This window comes from Apium graveolens, chromosome 3 (assembly GCF_009905375.1).
Source record: "Apium graveolens cultivar Ventura chromosome 3, ASM990537v1, whole genome shotgun sequence".
Classification (NCBI taxonomy): Eukaryota; Viridiplantae; Streptophyta; class Magnoliopsida; order Apiales; family Apiaceae; genus Apium; species Apium graveolens.
In genome coordinates, this window is record NC_133649.1 from 128,639,512 (window position 1) to 128,659,742 (window position 20,231).

Genomic DNA, 20,231 nt, shown 5'->3' on the forward strand with positions numbered 1-20,231 from the left:
TAAAAATATTTAGAAGGTTAGACTGGGGGATTTTTCTGTGAACAGTTTCAAGCTAAGAAATAAATTCTGGAAGAATATCAAGTCCTGATCATGCCTCAGAGAAAATATTTAGAAGCTTGGAGTTGAATAATGTTGTTCTATGAAAAATGTTCTAAGTCAAGATATCGACAAGTCACAGATCAAGTTATATGAAGAAGTCAGTCCAGAAGTCTAAAATGACTTGTAGAGAAGTCACAAGAGATATCGACAAGTCAATTCTACATGTAGAGATCTCAGATATCGACAAGTCAAATAAAGATGTAGAGAACTAGAGATATCTACAAGTTAATACGTCATATAGAGATCTCAGAGATATCGTCAAGTCAAAATGTGCATATAGAGATCTCAGTGATATCAACAAGTCATTTCTACATATAGAGGTCTTAGAGATATCACCAAGTCAAATTCTTCATGTAGAGAACTCAAGATGTCGACAAGTCAAAAGTATATATAGAGAAATGGAGATTTGACAAATTATTTTGCATGAAGAGAACTAGAGACCTCGATAAGTCATTTACATATGTCGAGAACTCGAGATGTCGATATGTCATTATACTTATCAATATGTCACTTCTCTACAAAATAAAAGGAGATCTTGACATACTATCTCAAATTCAAAATACAGACAAGTTCAAGATTCAAGATTATCAGTCAACAAATAATTCATTCACGAATTGGAAAGTCTATAAAAGCAGCTTGAATAATAACAAGACATGCCTGTATAATAACAAGACTAAGTCATATTGACATCCCTAAAATTAAGTTATTTGATAATCAATATTTGTATTCTATAATTGTATTCCTTGAGTCTGTAAAAATGTTTAGAAGATTAGACTAGGGGATTTTTACAGTGAACAGTGTAATATTCGGGATATAGCGTGTAAGTATTTTTAACAATAAATAATTATTGTGTGATTATTATGTGATTTGTGGTGAATTATCTGATGATTGGTGTTGATATGTGGATGTGTATATGTGATAAAGTATAAGTATGTTAATTTTATTATGACCAGAATAAAATATAGATAATTATGGTATTTTTCTGGTAATTTTTGGACTGTTATATGATTTTATATTGATTTATGAATTTATTAATTATTTTCTGAATAATTACAAAATTATTTTATAAAGCCGGAAATTATCCAACTTCAACCGTTTTTACGTTTTTACAACCCGAAACTCTTCCGGAAACTCCTTCCTAACCTAATCTGGTAATTCCGGACATTTTCCGTATTTTAACTTTTTCGATCCGGATTACAGTTTGAACCGTGCGCGGCCCGACGCAAAATTTTCGATATGATAATCACTTCGATAAAGCAACAAAACCCGTATTCTCGAAAGACGGGATATTATTACATTATTATCGTATAAAGTGTTTTATAAGAAGCCGGTTTGGATAATTATCCACTACGGGTATCAAATCAGATCGTTTTTACAGTTACTTAGCGGCTAAGTAACTAATTTATCGATCCAATACGATCCAACATGAACCAATATTCTATAAATATATATAGCCCTTTTATTATTTCATTTTATTCATATAATCATAACCAGACAGTAAAATCCAGTGAAATACAGAGAAAAACCCTAATTAAACTTACGTTCTTGAAAATCAAACGCACAAACGAAGGCGTTATTGAACTTCGATTCAAGCGTGCCATATATCAAATCGAAGCTCTCGAAAAGCTCTTCCTGAATCAATCAACTATTTTAATACAGAAATCAAGATATTTTTCTTATTTAATTTTTTTATTTCGAATTAATTAAAGATTAAAATTAGGATTTTTTTCTTGATGATTTTGATATGATTTGATGCTAGAAACATGTAGATCTTTTCTTCCTGGTCATTTTGGTATATTATATGAGTAATTTGGAGTTCAATAACTTGGTGAAAATGAAGTTTGATTTTGTGAAAATTCGAATTAGGGTTTATGTTCTTGAATATTCTTAATTCGATTTGGGATTTTTAAATTGGTTGATTCTGCGTATTATTGGTTTGTACCAGCTTGTAGATCGTCCAAAAAGAAAGCAATTCATGTGTTTAACAGTCGTGTTGGAAGTCTGTGTCGTGTTGACCGGATTTTTGAGCTCACGCCGGCGTCAACGACGACGATCGCCGAAAACGGAGTTTCAGTACGGGTTTTGACATGCGAATGTTGGATTTCTGTTGCTGCAATGAAATGAAACTGATTGGTAATTGAATTAGCCTCAAACCACTTGTTCTGGGCTGCGAATTAGATGGCCGGAATATCTTCCCGGTTGCCGGAAAATCCTGCCGGATTATGGGTTCTTCGTGACCCAGAATCTTCATACCCGCCCGTTTTGTTTGAAATAAAAACCCAGTTTTAATCCTAATTTGTTCAATTACATTCTGAAATACTGTTCTTACAATTTAACCCCCCAAAGTTTCTGAATTTTGCAAATAAGGGATGTATGTTTTAAAAACTTACGGAAAATAGATTTCTGTTATAAATTATTTTAAAAAAGATTTGTTTATTATTTTGAAAATCAGAAAAATGTTTATTTTATTATTTTAAAATCAGAAAACTGTTTTTAATTATTTATTTAATTAATAAATCTGATTTATTTTATTAATTAAATTTAATTATTTTTTAATTATTTTAATTAATAAATTAATTTAATATTAATTGGTTAATTAATATAATTAATTATTAATTGATTTAATAATTATAATGAATTATTTATTTGGATTTAAAAATTCTGAAAAATAGTTTTGAGCTTTAAAATATTATTTAAAATTATTTTCAAAGCTCGATAATCATTGTTAAATTATTTTAAAGTCAGATTCGGGTGTTCGAACCCTATTATTTAATTATAAAATGCTTCGGAGACCCGTTTTAATTCCGAAAAATGTTCAAAAATTCGTATTAAATACCTGGAAAATCATTTTGACCCCGAATCTTCTTTGAAAAATTACTTTGATCGAATAGCTTGCGTGCTATGTGCTACGTGCTATCTGATTGATGTGCTATATGCCTATTTGGTTATTGTTTGACGGTTTTTACTATAACTTTCAATCCGTAAATCGGATTTGAGGTAGATAAAAGTTTATGACATCTATATGACGATTAGAATGATATGAGATTGAGTATTGATAGATACTTGTGATGCCTAGCAGAGTAAGCGAGGCATAGAAAAAGAAAGTCAGTGATCCGTAAATAGAACTGAAGCGTAGAAAGAGAAGGCAAGTGATTGATGAATAGAAGCAAGACATAGAAGGAGAAGGAACGTGATTGATGAGTAAAACTGTTTGATGAGTGCAAGTAAAGTTGGAAATCATCTATGATAAGGCAACTACTTCTGAACCTTCTTCAAGATATATTGTCAATATTTTCGAACTTTCTCATAACATGTTGCTAGTATTCAAAATAAATCCTGTTTTATATTGCACTCGTTTTAAACTATTCAACCTTGAACCCTGATCATATCATTGAACTTGAGCTGTAAGCCTTTATTCTTGTAAACCACTAACGGTTGATTTCCTAGATATTAAACCATACAAATACGATACTACTCCACAAATATATACCCACCATAAACAAAATACTGAAACCGAATTACTTGAGCATACAAAAGCTGATATACCCTATACTACCCTATATCTTCAAAGATCTATACCCTGCTTTATCATTGAACCATTTTTCATTAGATATTTGATTCTTCATCATGCTTGAAGCCGTTCTTCAACTTTACCCCTTGATATACCCTGGTGATACCTATGAAATGGTTTATGCTCTGAGATAAATGCTTTATCAATGTTAATTATGATTCTGTTTTTATTGAGTTATAATGGTTATCAGATTGAATCATTTTAGAATTGGATGGTTTTATAAATGTGGACCAGATTCGTGGTAAGACCAGATTCGTGGTCATAATAGGCCAATGCGTGCCTTGGATCTAGTATAGAGAGCAGAAATGTGTGCCTTCCTCGGGGTTAGTGCGTGATTGATCAGCAGCCTAACCTTAGTTTTGAACATGAAAAGTGAATATCCAATTCTAATCATTGCTTATCCAGAAACTAGATTCTTCTGAATCATTTCAATTGATCATTGTTTAACCTCATATATTGCTATTATGACTTGCTGAGCTAGTTAGCTCACTCTTGCAAACCTTTTTATGTTTTCAACAGTTGAAAAGGAAAATTGTTGGTAACAAGGATTCCCAGTCCAGTCTGCGAGCTAGGATTCCAGGTTAAGTTGGATTGAGCTAGCAGGAGATTTATATTGTAGATGAGTTATGCAAGATTGTAAGAACGATATCATTATCAATTGTAAGTTAAACTAGTTGGGATTTGGTACGCTGTAATAAAAGTTAAGGTTATGGCTTGTTTTCATACTTTAACCTGTTGTGATCTGTGGTTGTGTAAAGAAGGGTCAATGCTTATAATATTTTATATAAAGGTTTATATATTGAGTGTGTGTTGTGAACCCCAAACTTCTGACCCGGGTTTGGAGGGCGTCACAGGTTTGGTATCAGAGCTACATGTTATAAGTCACTAAAATAAGCCTAGATTGTTGGGAATTGATAGAGGGTTAAGATTAGGATTAGGAAATAGAAAGATAGAACGTCGAGAGGTGGAGTGCGATTGTATAGTACGTTTTGGTATAATTCATGATAAGATTCGAGATTCTTATCTAGCGATGCGATTGTTAGATAGCAGCGATGGTAGATTTTTTTATCCCAGGATCATCTGATCATTTGGAGCCTTCAGACGGAGGACCATCATTTGATTCACACCCTGCTTTTCCACTGGTGTTAGCCATATCACCTCCTGTTGCGACGGTTGCACCTTTTTAAGCTATTATCCCATCCCTTGATGTGAGACTACTTATTCGAAGATCCCCCACATGCCGATTCTGGTTCTACCGAATATTCAGCTATAAGTGCATCTTTTCTGTCTACCCTACCCCTTGCTCTATACCATCAGTATAAAACCCGTCTTATGAAGTAATAACACGTATGAGAATGGATTCGAGAGCTACAATATATGGTGAATATACGAGATATTAAGAAGGGTGAGAAGAAATCTAGAAAGAGGATTCAGGTGTTCTGGAGAATAGCTGCTACCAGGTTATATGGAGCTACTAGTAAATATGCCACCTATGATTATCTTGTGGGGTGATCTAGATGGATTTTAAAGGGGTTTGAAAAGATTGGAAATCGAGAGTTTCTAGGGAAGTAGATGATGATGTTATGACCAAACATGATGTGTATAGTAGTAATGTGATGTGATATTAGCTGATCTTGTTTTATAAAATAGATTTGATAGACCTATTATACTTAGTAGTTGTAAGAAATAATGGGAATATTACCAGTATGGAAGATTAGAAGTGAAGTTACGAATAAGATAAGATGCAATAGTAATTGAAGTTTTCATCGACTAATGAAGGCAAAATGGACCCAATAAGGGGTAGAAGATATATGAAAATGAATGGGCTCTCATCTGATTATTTTCCTAATTAAATTCCTTGTGGTAGTTGAGAAGGAAGACAACCAACTCATATGGTAATGACGACCAAGTGTATGATTTTCAAAATTTTAAACCAGTTTTCGAAAGAGATTTTCTTAACAGTTTTTTTCTAAAAAGTCCTTTAAATAAAACAAGTTTTAAAAACTTGGTTGTCAAATTTCTACTTGAGTTTCTTGTTTGTTATAAGATCCATATTATCTAGGAGAATACTTGTTCTAAAAGTAGTATGGTTCATATAGAAGGCCAAGTGGACCCGCTATAATGGAGAAGATTTGATTGTTCCTAACAGAAGAGTGTAAATCTTGTTTGATAAGTTTAATGACAGAACCAATGTACGGAGGAATTACTTATCCAATTTCTGAGACTATTAGAGTTCAAAGGGTACGTCGATCTAAAAGAAGCCGAATATGATCAAAGAAGATTGAGAAAATTTCCAGACTTTTGTAAAGGAAGGATGTTATTAGCAAAAGAGTCGATATGCTGAATGATCAGTAGCATAAGCGAAATTTGGAGTTATGATTGTAAATCTCGTAAGAGTGCAAATAGGGTCAAATTATAAGCATGGAAGCGCGATGTTAAAGATAAAAGACTTAATACATGGGAATTTATTCTAATGATTGATTTAAGAAGGCATTTCAGAGGACCTTTTAAAGTTAATGTATGACTCAGAATTGGATATATTGATCAAACAAGCGTTGCAGCTGTAAATAGATGAACTGTGGATGGATACCAATGTTATCATTCTTTTCTATAATACTATACATTCTTATGAATCTTGAATAAAGTATGAACTTCTTTCATAATAAGCTCTATGAGGTGATAAGAAAATTGTTGTATTCCTTTCAAATTCAATTTTTTCCCTCAAGTCTTATTTTCTGATTGAGACAAGCAATTTTATGGTGTGACTCTTTGTCGGAATAATGAAGAGTCTGGTGGGACGCCACCTAATCATGTGTTGTATGCCATATATTATGAAAGACTGACCATCTTGAGTACAAATATGGTTGTCTCACTCATATCTAAATCATCATTCATTCTTTCCTCTTCAATTATGACTTATTGATTTATAGATCCTTCTGATTATTTCCTTGTACTGTTATCCCTTACAAAAAGTTTCCAATCAAAATCATATACATAAATTCCCTTCTTGTGTAAGGTCTATCCTTTGAATGTTTTAAAAGGAAATGAAATGAACCCGTGTAGCAGATGGAGTTTCATAATGAGTATGGATAATTGCAAGCCAATGAATGGTGGACATATGCGCGTAAAGAAGAATCATTATGCCAATAACGTGGTTGTCATGATGACATCAAATCAGAAGCGAAAATCTGTATACATGATACGTTTAAAGTCTGAGATTTTGGCGTGAATTGAAGTAGTTAGCGAACCGTATGAGGTAAATTAACTAGAGAAATAAGAAAGTAACGCTGCGTGTAACACCCCCAGATCCGGGGTCGGGGATCCGGGTCGTCACGGTCTTTCTTTCCACAATATCACTTCACTTAATTAATAATAACCTTATACTGTGACCCCACACTAACACACACCATAACCCGTTATAGTCTCAGAGATGAAATTTAAATAAGTACAAGTCTTTAAATCCACAATTTAAAAGTTATTACAACCCAAAATGATTTCTTGATAAATTTACAGTTAATTGCCATTATCTGCCACAAGTTATAATTATACATAATTGATTCTCAAAAGTAGATGGTCTGATCTACAATAGATCTACCTCTGCAGCTATAGCAGCTACAACATCAACGGGAAGACGCGGGACGCTTCCCACGCGCTTGCGCTGGGTCTGCTGGAGTCCGGCCATCTTTCCTAACTGTTGTTGTGTGATGAAGAAATAAAGCAAGGGTGAGCAGCAAGCCCACCAAAATAATATGTATAATGATTTACAATATATGAGCCTTCTCATAGTACTCATGAAAGTCTTGGTCAAAAGAAATGAACCAAGTTTGATATCTTAATGCGATGAAGTCGCAAAATATTCAGTATATATACATATATACTTTTCAAAATCTTGGAAGTCCTCTTCCATGCATAATATACACAGAGTTCCAGTGTATAACTGTATAAAAATATCGTTGCAAGGTGATCTCATATATCTAACCTTGTCTCAACGTTTTTCTGAAAATCTTTGTCATGCATAAGATAATCATTAACTAGATATAAGTTTAAAAGATGAAGTTACAAGATATCCCAAAATACTTATATCTTTCCCAAATACTACTTGAACTACCCCCGTTCAAGTTATAATCAGTTTCAAAGGTTCATCACATAGATGAGACTACAAGACAAGATTTGAATAGATTCAATCTTTGAATATCATTATAAATAATGAAGTTACGAGATACTTCATTAAGACCCGATATATAAATATATTCATATATATCTCCCATACATTTCCTGAAAACCTCTGTCATGTAAAGTATGAACAGAGTTGCAATATCCAATGAGTTTGGAAGGAAAAGAATTTTGGCATAAACCAGATATCTTGCTGATCAGGCAAAGATACCAATAAGTAACCTTTTCTACTGTAGATGGATGAATTCCTCACCGGTCATCACCCTGGCCGCATTAGGACCTCGCGCTAGACCGTTACCCGGCCACTCACGCGTTGATGGACTGCCACCCAGCCACTTACACTTTATAGACCGTACCCCGGCCTGTCGCTTATGCCGACTCAATCAGATGGACTTACTTCCCGAACATTGGGCAAGTAATCAAATTGTTTTCTCAAAACAGCAACCATGTTGCGAATATAAAATACACCACAGAGCCGGATCCCCAAGATTTTTGAGCGAATATTCAAGTCTCCTTCGAAAGGAAGATCTTAAATCGGAAAACGAGTTTTGGGATCCGCTCTAACTTTTAAAATCATTTTAAAGACTCGAAAACATTTTTAAGAATGTTTGGAGTAAAGCTGATTTAATGAAATAAATCAGTCCCGATATATTAGAAAATATCTGAATATTATTATTTAAATAATATTCCCATAAAGAATAATCTTTATAAAAATAATTGAAGTAAAAGTTTTAAAACTTATACTTGAAACGAGTATTAAATAACCAAAGATACACTTATATGAAAGTATTATCTTTATTTGAATAATCGAAAATAAGTTTGATTATTAACACCTTATTCTTTAATAAAATAAAGAATATTTTTCAGTAATAAGCGGAGTCATAATACCTCGAATGAATATTATAAATAATATTCATTAAATAAAATAAAGGAGTCATACATCCTCAAATGAATATCCAAGTAATATTCAATAAATAATATAAAGGAGTCATAAGTCCTCGAATGAATATTCAAGATAATATTCATTAATAAAATAAAGTTATCGAATAAACCTTATTCGATTAATAGTTTTGAAAACTATAACCATATATATATAAATATAAATATATATATATATATATATATAAAATCTACTCGGGATCCTCGACTCCCGGTTTTAGAAAATGTTTTCACCTTTGGGTCCCTATACTAAGGGTATATGCAAATTACTGCTATTCTCTAGCATAGGTATTATCAACTGAACCAACAGATATATATGGCAAGAATACGAAACATGCATGCATATATATACCATATCAGCATGCTTCAATATATCGCAACATTTGCTAATTAACCAACATGCATCTATCGCAAGATAATGCATATACATATATTCATCACAACAACAGTATAACGGGTAGAAAACTTGCCTGAGCGACTGGGGGTTACGAATGGCTCGGGACGAGTCTGGTAACCTATAAGCAACAAGTAAGTTGGAATTAAACCAAAGTCACTTGTAAATCTATACTCTAACCAACTCAGACTCTAACGCTCATTTTGCGCTTACTGATTTGCTTAAGTCACCCGGGTACCCTCGGCTCCACCATTTTTAATAATTTAACCTTTACGAGTTTTAAGGCGATTCCTTTGCGAGTGTCTTACCAACTGCCTAACACACTTACCATAAATGTTTCATACATTAATTAACCCTTTTTGGTCTTTAACCTATGTTTCAAAGTAAGGCGAGGGGAAAAGTTTCGTTCGCGAAACGCCATTACTTGAAACGGTCGTTTCTCCTAAACCGTGCATCGGAATTGAACGAACTACATATCAAAACGAAGCTCGTAACATGAGCTATCTAGACATGGAAACTGTCATAATTTAGCAGGGGGTTCTCGGGTCCTAATGTTATGCACAAAAACAGTCTAAAGAAAATCGGACGTTACGACGGCTATGCTTACGTGATTTCCCAAATTTAAACCATTCAAAACCAACCACAATTCATCCTCAAATCACAACCCAATCAAACCTCCATCTAAACTACATTACAACAGCCCCAAATCAACTCAATATTACCAATTTATTCATCTAAACCAAGTCAAAAAAATGTGACCAAGAACTTCAAATCTAACAAGCATCACTCCTAACTCCAAAATCAACAAAACCACTTACTAAACAAAGCTCTATCATGAGTACACACTCATTACACTAACCCATCATCTAACATTATGAAATCCAAACCAACAAAACTTAATACTAAGGGTTTGAGAAGTTATACCTTCCTTGGAGAGTGGAGAATCAAGAGAATGGCTTGGAATCACCCTTAAAGTCCTTATCCAAGCTTAATCTAAACAAAACTTCAAGAACACAAATTTTAGTTCTTGAAAACACTATTCACCATCTTCTTCCATGATTTATAGAAAATGATTGGCTTGGAATTAGAAGCTTAAACTTATAGGAAGTATGTAACTATCCATGGGGAAGCTTAGATAATTACCTTGCTAAATAGTAAGTGAAGGAGCTTGGACTTTCATTTTTTAAGAAAAGCACCCGAGAGCATGAAGAAGAAGAAGAGAGATTTTTCTGTTTTGTTTGGTGAAATGAAATGTTTTGGCTTGGTTGGTTGATTTTTGTGTTTGATTTAGTCAATTACCTTGTTGCCCTTGAATTTGTGTGGTTCTCATTCAACCACCCCTCCTTCCTTCCCATGTCATGCTTGTGTCATCCTCATGATGTCATCCTCCCCTCCTTGTCCCCTTCTCATTGGTTGGGTGACATCATCCTCTCTAATCCCTTTGATTAACTTCCTAATTGTTTGCCTAATGACCACTGATCTGTTATACGGTTCGCTTAACTTTCGTTTTCGTTTATCGTTTGAGGGATCATACCCGGGATCTTATTACTTAGGTTCCCTTAACCTATCTCAATACATTATATTCCTTTTTATGATCCTCTCTTATAATCCTTTAATTTAAATCCTTTTTATCCTGTTACCTTTTTCTCAATTCTTTCCGTATCTAGTGGATTTCCGGGAAAAATCAAAGTGTTCGGAAATTGGATTTTGACGATCTTTACATACAATTATATACCATATAGAGTACTAATAAAATCTCAGAATATCCATAACAGAACCCCTACATAGTGTGGCATGAAAAGTTTTCTCGTTCAGCAAAAACACTATTCATAAGGGTTTCAAAATTTCTCAAAAATTGGGGTTATTACAGTCTCCCCTCCTTAAAAGGATTCCGTCCCGGAATCAAATAGAAAACAAATGGGGATACTTTCTTAGCATTACACTTTCTAACTCTCGAGTAAATTTTCCCATATTGTGGTCCTGCCACCAAACTCTGCCTAGTTTGATAATCCTTCCCCTAAGCATTTGTTCCTTTTCACTCTATAACCCTTCCTGGTTGCTTCATATAGGTTACGTCGGGTTGCATGTCTATGCGCTCATATGCCCCTATTTGTCTGGAATCCGAATTACACTTCCTTAACATTGATACGTGGAACACGTTATGAACTTGCTACAGGTTCGGGGGTAGGGCTAGCTCATATGCTAACTTCCCAAATGTCTTAATATATCCGAGGGTCCAACAAATTGTAGACTTAGCTTTCCTTTCTTTCCGAACCTCATCAATCCTTTCCAAGGGATACCTATAACATTACTAGGTCCCCTATTTCGTACTCTTTATCCTTTCGTGTCAAATCAACATACTTATCATGTCCATCTTGGGCTACTACCAGCCGTCCTCTGATTAGATCTATCATATCCTTGGTCCTTTAGACCACTGCTGGTCCGAGCATCTTGCGCTCTACAACTTCATCCTAACATAAGGGAGATCGATATTGTCTTCCCTCAAGGATCTCATAAGGCGATATCTCAATACTGACATATGATCTATTGTCGTAAGAAAACTCAATCCGTGTTAAGTGATCATTCCAATTTCTTTCAAGTCTATTGCACAGACTCTCATTATAGCTTTTAGCATTAGAGCTTTTGCTTCTCAATACCCATTCTTTTCCAGTTCGTAATCGCTACTACCTTCCGTTCCTAATATTATACTGGTTATACTTTTGCTCGTTAGCATTCTATAACCTTTTAATAACCACGTCAACCTTAGTATCATGAACGTGTTTCCATTCTGAATACCACCATAACTTTACTACTCCTTTTCAGCTGCTTCTATCTTTGGAAGCTTAATCCTTCATATAGAAGTAAAGGAATTTGTTGAGAGATCACTATGATCATGAACACTTGTTATATCGCTTAGTTAGTACATAAGGTGGCCAGCCTTTAGTACTTGACAAGCGATTAAACAATAGCTGGTATCCTACTAGGCTTCTATCACACAGATAGATAGTCATTCGACAATACCTCCCCTTTCTGGAAGGGTTGTTCTTCTCAGCTTACATGAAATGAAAAGAAGAGAAAAGAACGAATTGAAGAGAATTGTATATATGAAAAAAAATATACTGCCACAAAATATCTGGCTTGGAACCTACCTCTGAACTATAGAGGTTTGTCATAGGAGAACAAATCATATACGTATATAAATCAACATTAAGCATTATAGCCTCGTATTTCCCATGCCTAAATATTTTTGCTATCCCGTCCATCATTCTATGGACCCACACTCTTCCTCGAGCTTATACATAATCACCTTTGAAACTCCCTCGACATCGAAAATCGAATCTGGGATCTCATTCTATACATCACCGTTACTAGGATTCTATGCTCACACCGCAACCTTCCTCGTATAATAATACGACTCTCTATTGATAAGAAAGAATAATTATTCACCAGGTAGATACTCTACTTAATTAGTCTATCAATGATAACTTATACACTACCACGACCCGATTAGTGGTACTCAATCTCAACACCCATTCCAATACAACTCTCACGGTTGTAATCAGCTCAATACTCGCAGAATCATTGCTGCCTTACTGTGGTCCACCACTGACCTACTGTCGTCATTCATTTTCCATGAAGTCTTAATAGCTAACCATATAGAGTCCATACATGTCGTATCAAATCCTTCTAAGGAGGTAACATAATCACCATTCATGATTCATGGAGTACACTCCTGATCCTGACATACATACATGACATGAAGCAGATAAAAGTGCAGAAGAGTTTCAATCAAAGCAACGATAGCAGGTTAATACCATTCTTAATCATACGCCCTAAATAGAAGAATTAACTCAAGGGTTCATCTAGTCCTTTTTGAAACATGGTCCTGGCTTATCTCAAGATAGGACCTTCTAAGATAGATAGCCCGTTCATGGCGATTACACGAATTAAACCTTTACCAACTACTATTACGGTTGGGTATTGCACAGTCATCAGAAGGAATGTCAATCTTCCAAACCATAATTCAACCTTCACATTTTTAACCATCATCACTGTATTCTTTTGGCACACGCGCCTATAATTATCCACTTACCTTTAAAGTGCCGGCCACCTCTTTGGCCTTTCCTGATAGTAAAATTTCCTTACAGTCAATGTCATTTTAACCACCTCCAAATAAATTTTCTACCTTATTTCCGATCACTGCTTGAGTGAAGATGTTTTCCTTAAAATCAGATGGGAAAAAAATATCACCATTTTTCCATAAGTTATTGCCTCATTCTTTAGAGGCTAATCACTGTCAAGACTGACTCTCAATCATACTTAGAACATTTTTTATCTTAAGTCCTAATTGCCCTGAACAATTTCGACCATTACTGGTTCGATCCATACTTTCTCGTGGTTTAACACGTGCCCCACTTGGCATCATTATAATTACGTCATATTTCCTTTATCCACATTTCTATTCTTGAGAATTTTGAATATTACCTTTTTCCTTATAAAACCTCTAAGGTTATCCTTCAATCGTTCCTCCTGTATTCCCTAGATACAGGGCATATCACAATACCATTTTTTTTAATACCAGAATCATTGTCTATATACTTCTGAAAAATTTCTCCACTGATTCTTAAAGGTTGTTGTTACCTTAATCCTTTCCAATTCATATTGTCAAAACTCACACTATCCCTATTAAGGGTGAAATGCCAACCTTTATGCATTCCCCTAGGATTCATTTTAAGTTACCGATGTTCTATCCTTAATTCCACCTTTGAAAAGGTACATGCATCCATCCATGGATAAACCAAGTCATATATCCTTGATAGATTATTTTATTCATCATTCCCACCTCGATAGTCTATGCCTAACTTCATAATAGCATCCTTATTCAAATTGGGGTCAATCCATATGGCTTCCAAAAGATAACATTGGTCATCCGCTTTTCTTTCCTGATTTGGTAACGATAACAAGGATGTTCTGGAAGATATTGGTCGTGTTCAACGTGAACTTCTTCTTAATAAATCCTTATTTACTTTTGTTGTTTATCTCAACAGTCATCTCAATGTTGGGATATCTTTCATACCTGGCGTCTCCCTTCCTGGGTATCAAGCCACCGGTCTTACACTTCACATTCTTGAAGGTCACTTCCTTCATCCAATTTTCTTAATTTCTTACTTTCTTGTCTCCTCAGTCTATCCGCGTCTCATTATTTATCCTTCGAACTATCTCAAGGTTTCTTCGAATCCTCCCAACTTATAGGGGATAATATATATGTATCTCTTATGCCTTCAACCATCAATTTTAACTCATGGTGGATCATCATCATCCTGACGATTACATACTTTTCTATTTCTATTGCTATGAGTCTTTAGGGTTTCCTCATACCCAACTCCCTTATCATTCCTCAAACTCTATTGCCTTTATATTCCTTTCCACTTCAGTTTCTTTTTATTTTCCTTTCTCTTATCATTATTTCATGAACCAACACAACTTAAGCATTGATTTCAAACATCCCGTCATTCTGGATTCGTGTCCTCAGAACGAATCTTGATAACTTTTACAACTTAGATTCACAAATCATCATACTCGTCTGCCTTTGTTCTGGCTCTAAAGCTTTTACACTATCTTCATAACTTTGGGAAGTACTTTCCTGAAAACAATTGACTGAACTTTAATCAGTTTATTATAATCTCTTGCTCCGTGCCTTCCTTGGCCTTTCACCGGCGGGTGGCCTCTCTCTTAGGAGGGTAAGTGACAAAAATAGTCCTTTGTGGTTCGTCAATCATTTAGAATCTCAAATGATTCCTCTATTTCCTTTAGCCAGGCTCTTGCCTCGACTGGGTCAGCTTGTTCCTTAGAACTCAGAGAGCTTAGCGACTTAAAGGTCCTGAAAGAATTTCTCATCGCACTGTCTCCTCAGGGTGGTGGTTGGGGATAATAGTCTAAGTTCTTTTTAGACAGGTCCATGAATTGCCGTATAGGAGTACCGTCTCGGGTCTCCTTTCCTTACTCGACTTTCTGTTTCCTTAGTATGAAATGTTTCATCCTACTCCCCATAATTGGGGTCATCTTTTAATTTAAAATCCTCATTTTCCACTCCATTATGTCATGGGTTCCTTCTATCTTGATGGCGACCTCCCTGACTATCACGTTCAGGGTTTGCTCTAAATCTTATTCCTCAAACTATGGCTCTCATCTAAGTTCTCATCCTTACGCTCTTGAACTTTCGGAACCCAAATTCTATAGGAATACCTCATTATTCCCTTATCATCTTTCTCGATATTAATCTTTTATCTAATTGTTGGCTCTCTGCCTTCATTCATAACTTTTTCTGGCACAATATGATCTTTTCCAATAATTCGGGCTGTATTGCAATCTCAAACAGCTTTTCGGTACCGGCTCCGGTTACCTTCACTTCTATTTCCATTTTCTCAAAATCTCTTATAAACTCTCCAAAAGACATTATCATCTCGAGTCTCTCCTTTTTACTAAGGGCATCAGCCACCATATTGGCTTTCCCCGAATGATAAAGAATCTCCCAATCATTATTCTTGATTAGCTCTAACTGCCTCCTCTGGCATATGTTGAGCTCTTTCTACGTGAAAATGTACTAGAGCACTTATGGCTTAGGTAATTCTCGCACTTCTCTCCATACAAGTAGTGCCTCCAATCTTTAGGGTAAACTATTGCCACGAGCCTAAGCTCATGAGCGGGGATATCGAATTTCATATTACCGTAATTGTCTTGACATGTACACGATTACCTTACCGTGCTGCATAAGCACGCACCCTAAGCCCTTGTGCGAAGCGTCACTACACTTCACAAAATCTCCTTTTCCATCCGGCAACGCCAGCATAGGGGCCATCACCAACCTCTGCTTCAGTTCTTGAAAGCTGTTCTCGTATTTCTCTGTCCATTCGTACTTCTCAGTCTTACGAGTAAGCCGCGTTAAAGGGGCGACTATCTTTACAAACTTGAACGAACCTCTGGTAGTGACCGACCAATCCTACCTCTGGTAGTCGACCTAACCATGGTCATCAATTCCTCAGTGGTCCTTTATTCATTCTTGTCAGGATCCTCCATGGGATCCTCCTCAGCACTATCCCTTCTAGGACAACATCCTCAACCGCTATATCCTCAATATGAACATCATCCGATCCCGCGTTAGGACGCTCTATCGGATCCATAATCTGATCTTTAATAAGTAATAAACATCATCGCATTGTTGCTCCTCAACCTCAGGGTTCGGAAGCCCGCTACCGTCTACGATAATGAACTACGCTTCTATCATGATATTTATAAGGGTTCCCATAAGGGTTTTAACTGTCAGTGCTACGTTAGGTAGCCCGACTATGAACTTGGCAAGAGTTCTTATTATCTTAGTTAACTTATTATCTTAACGTCCCATCATCTCTGAGGTTTATAACGCTTAGCTCTGATACCACTTCTGTAACACCCCCAGATCCGGGGTCGGGGATCCGGGTCGTCACGGTCTTTCTTTCCACAATATCACTTCACTTAATTAATAATAATAACCTTATGCTGTGACCCCACACTAACACACACCACAACCCGTTATAGTCTCAGAGATGAAATTTAAATAAGTACAAGTCTTTGAATCCACAATTTAAAAGTTATTACAACCCAAAATGATTTCTTGATAAATTTACAGTTAATTGCCATTATCTGCCACAAGTTATAATTATACATAATTGATTCTCAAAAGTAGATGGTCTGATCTACAATAGATCTACCTCTGCAGCTATAGCAGCTACAACATCAACGGGAAGACGCGGGACGCTTCCCACGCGCTTGCGCTGGGTCTGCTGGAGTCTGGCCATCTTTCCTAACTGTTGTTGTGTGATGAAGAAATAAAGCAAGGGTGAGCAGCAAGCCCACCAAAATAATATGTATAATGATTTACAATATATGAGCCTTCTCATAGTACTCATGAAAGTCTTGGTCAAAAGAAATGAACCAAGTTTGATATCTTAATGCGATGAAGTCGCAAAATATTCAGTATATATACATATATACTTTTCAAAATCTTGGAAGTCCTCTTCCATGCATAATATACACAGAGTTCCAGTGTATAACTGTATAAAAATATCGTTGCAAGGTGATCTCATATATCTAACCTTGTCTCAACGTTTTTCTGAAAATCTTTGTCATGCATAAGATAATCATTAACTAGATATAAGTTTAAAAGATGAAGTTACAAGATACCCCAAAATACTTATATCTTTCCCAAATACTACTTTGAACTACCCATGTTCAAGTTATAATCAGTTTCAAAGGTTCATCACATAGATGAGACTACAAGACAAGATTTGAATAGATTCAATCTTTGAATATCATTATAAATAATAAAGTTACGAGATACTTCATTAAGACCCGATATATAAATATATTCATATATATCTCCCATACATTTCCTGAAAACCTCTGTCATGTAAAGTATGAACAGAGTTACAATATCCAATGAGTTTGGAAGGAAAAGAATTTTGGCATAAACCAGATATCTTGCTGATCAGGCAAAGATACCAATAAGTAACCTTTTCTACTGTAGATGGATGAATTCCTCACCGGTCATCACCCTGGCCGCATTAGGACCTCGCGCTAGACCGTTACCCGGCCACTCACGCGTTGATGGACTGCCACCCAGCCACTTACACTTTATAGACCGTACCCCGGCCTGTCGCTTATGCCGACTCAATCAGATGGACTTACTTCCCAAACATTGGGCAAGTAATCAAATTGTTTTCTCAAAACAGCAACCATATTGCGAATATAAAATACACCATAGAGCCGGATCCCCAAGATTTTTGAGCGAATATTCAAGTCTCCTTCGAAAGGAAGATCTTAAATCGGAAAACGAGTTTTGGGATCCGCTCTAACTTTTAAAATCATTTTGAAGACTCAAAAACATTTTTAAGAATGTTTGGAGTAAAGCTGATTTAATGAAATAAATCAGTCCCGATATATTAGAAAATATCTGAATATTATTATTTAAATAATATTCCCATAAAGAATAATCTTTATAAAAATAATTGAAGTAGAAGTTTTAAAACTTATACTTGAAACGAGTATTAAATAACCAAAGATACACTTATATGAAAGTATTATCTTTATTTGAATAATCGAAAATAAGTTTGATTATTAACACCTTATTCTTTAATAAAATAAAGAATATTTTTTAGTAATAAGCGGAGTCATAATACCTCGAATGAATATTATAAATAATATTCATTAAATAAAATAAAGGAGTCATACATCCTCAAATGAATATCCAAGTAATATTCAATAAATAATATAAAAGAGTCATAAGTCCTCGAATGAATATTCAAGATAATATTCATTAATAAAATAAAGTTATCGAATAAACCTTATTCGATTAATAGTTTTGAAAACTATAACCATATATATATATAAATATATATATATATAAAATCTACTCGGGATCCTCGACTCCCGGTTTTAGAAAATGTTTTCACCTTTGGGTCCCTATACTAAGGGTATATGCAAATTACTGCTATTCTATAGCATAGGTATTATCAACTGAACCAACAGATATATATGGCAAGAATACGAAACAGGCATGCATATATATACCATATCAGCATGCTTCAATATATCGCAACATTTGCTAATTAACCAACATGCATCTATCGCAAGATAATGCATATACATATATTCATCACAACAACAGTATAACGGGTAGAAAACTTGCCTGAGCGACTGGGGGTTACGAATGGCTCGGGACGAGTCTGGTAACCTATAAGCAACAAGTAAGTTGGAATTAAACCAAAGTCACTTGTAAATCTATACTCTAACCAACTCAGACTCTAACGCTCGTTTTGCGCTTACTGATTTGCTTAAGTCACCCGGGTACCCTCGGCTCCACCATTTTTAATAATTTAAACTTTACGAGTTTTAAGGCGATTCCTTCGCGAGTGTCTTACCAACTGCCTAACACACTTACCATAAATGTTTCATACATTAATTAACCCTTTTTGGTCTTTAACCTATGTTTCAAAGTAAGGCGAGGGGAAAAGTTTCGTTCGCAAAACGCCGTTACTTGAAACGGTCGTTTCTCCTAAACCGTGCATCGGAATCGAACGAACTACATATCAAAACGAAGCTCGTAACATGAGCTATCTAGACATGGAAACTGTAATAATTTAGCAGGGGATTCTCGGGTTCTAATGTTATGCACAAAAACAGTCTAAAGAAAATCGGACGTTACGACGGCTATGCTTACGTGATTTCCCAAATTTAAACCATTCAAAACCAACCACAATTCATCCTCAAATCACAACCCAATCAAACCTCCATCTAAACTACATTACAACAGCCCCAAATCAACTCAATATTACCAATTTATTCATCTAAACCAAGTCAAAAAAATGTGACCAAGAACTTCAAATCTAACAAGCATCACTCCTAACTCCAAAATCAACAAAACCACTTACTAAACAAAGCTATATCATGAGTACACACTCATTACACTAACCCATCATCTAAAATTATGAAATCCAAACCAACAAAACTTAATACTAAGGGTTTGAGAAGTTATACCTTCCTTGGAGAGTGGAGAATCAAGAGAATGGCTTGGAATCACCCTTAAAGTCCTTATCCAAGCTTAATCTAAACAAAACTTCAAGAACACAAATTTTAGTTCTTGAAAACACTATTCACCATCTTCTTCCATGATTTATAGAAAATGATTGGCTTGGAATTAGAAGCTTAAACTTATAGGAAGTATGTAACTATCCATGGGGAAGCTTAGATAATTACCTTGCTAAATAGTAAGTGGAGGAGCTTGGACTTTCATTTTTTAAGAAAAGCACCCGAGAGCATGAAGAAGAAGAAGAGAGATTTTTGTGTTTTGTTTGGTGAAATGAAATGTTTTGGCTTGGTTGGTTGATTTTTATGTTTGATTTAGTCAATTACCTTGTTGCCCTTGAATTTGTGTGGTTCTCATTCAACCACCCCTCCTTCCTTCCCATGTCATGCTTGTGTCATCCTCATGATGTCATCCTCCCCTCCTTGTCCCCTTCT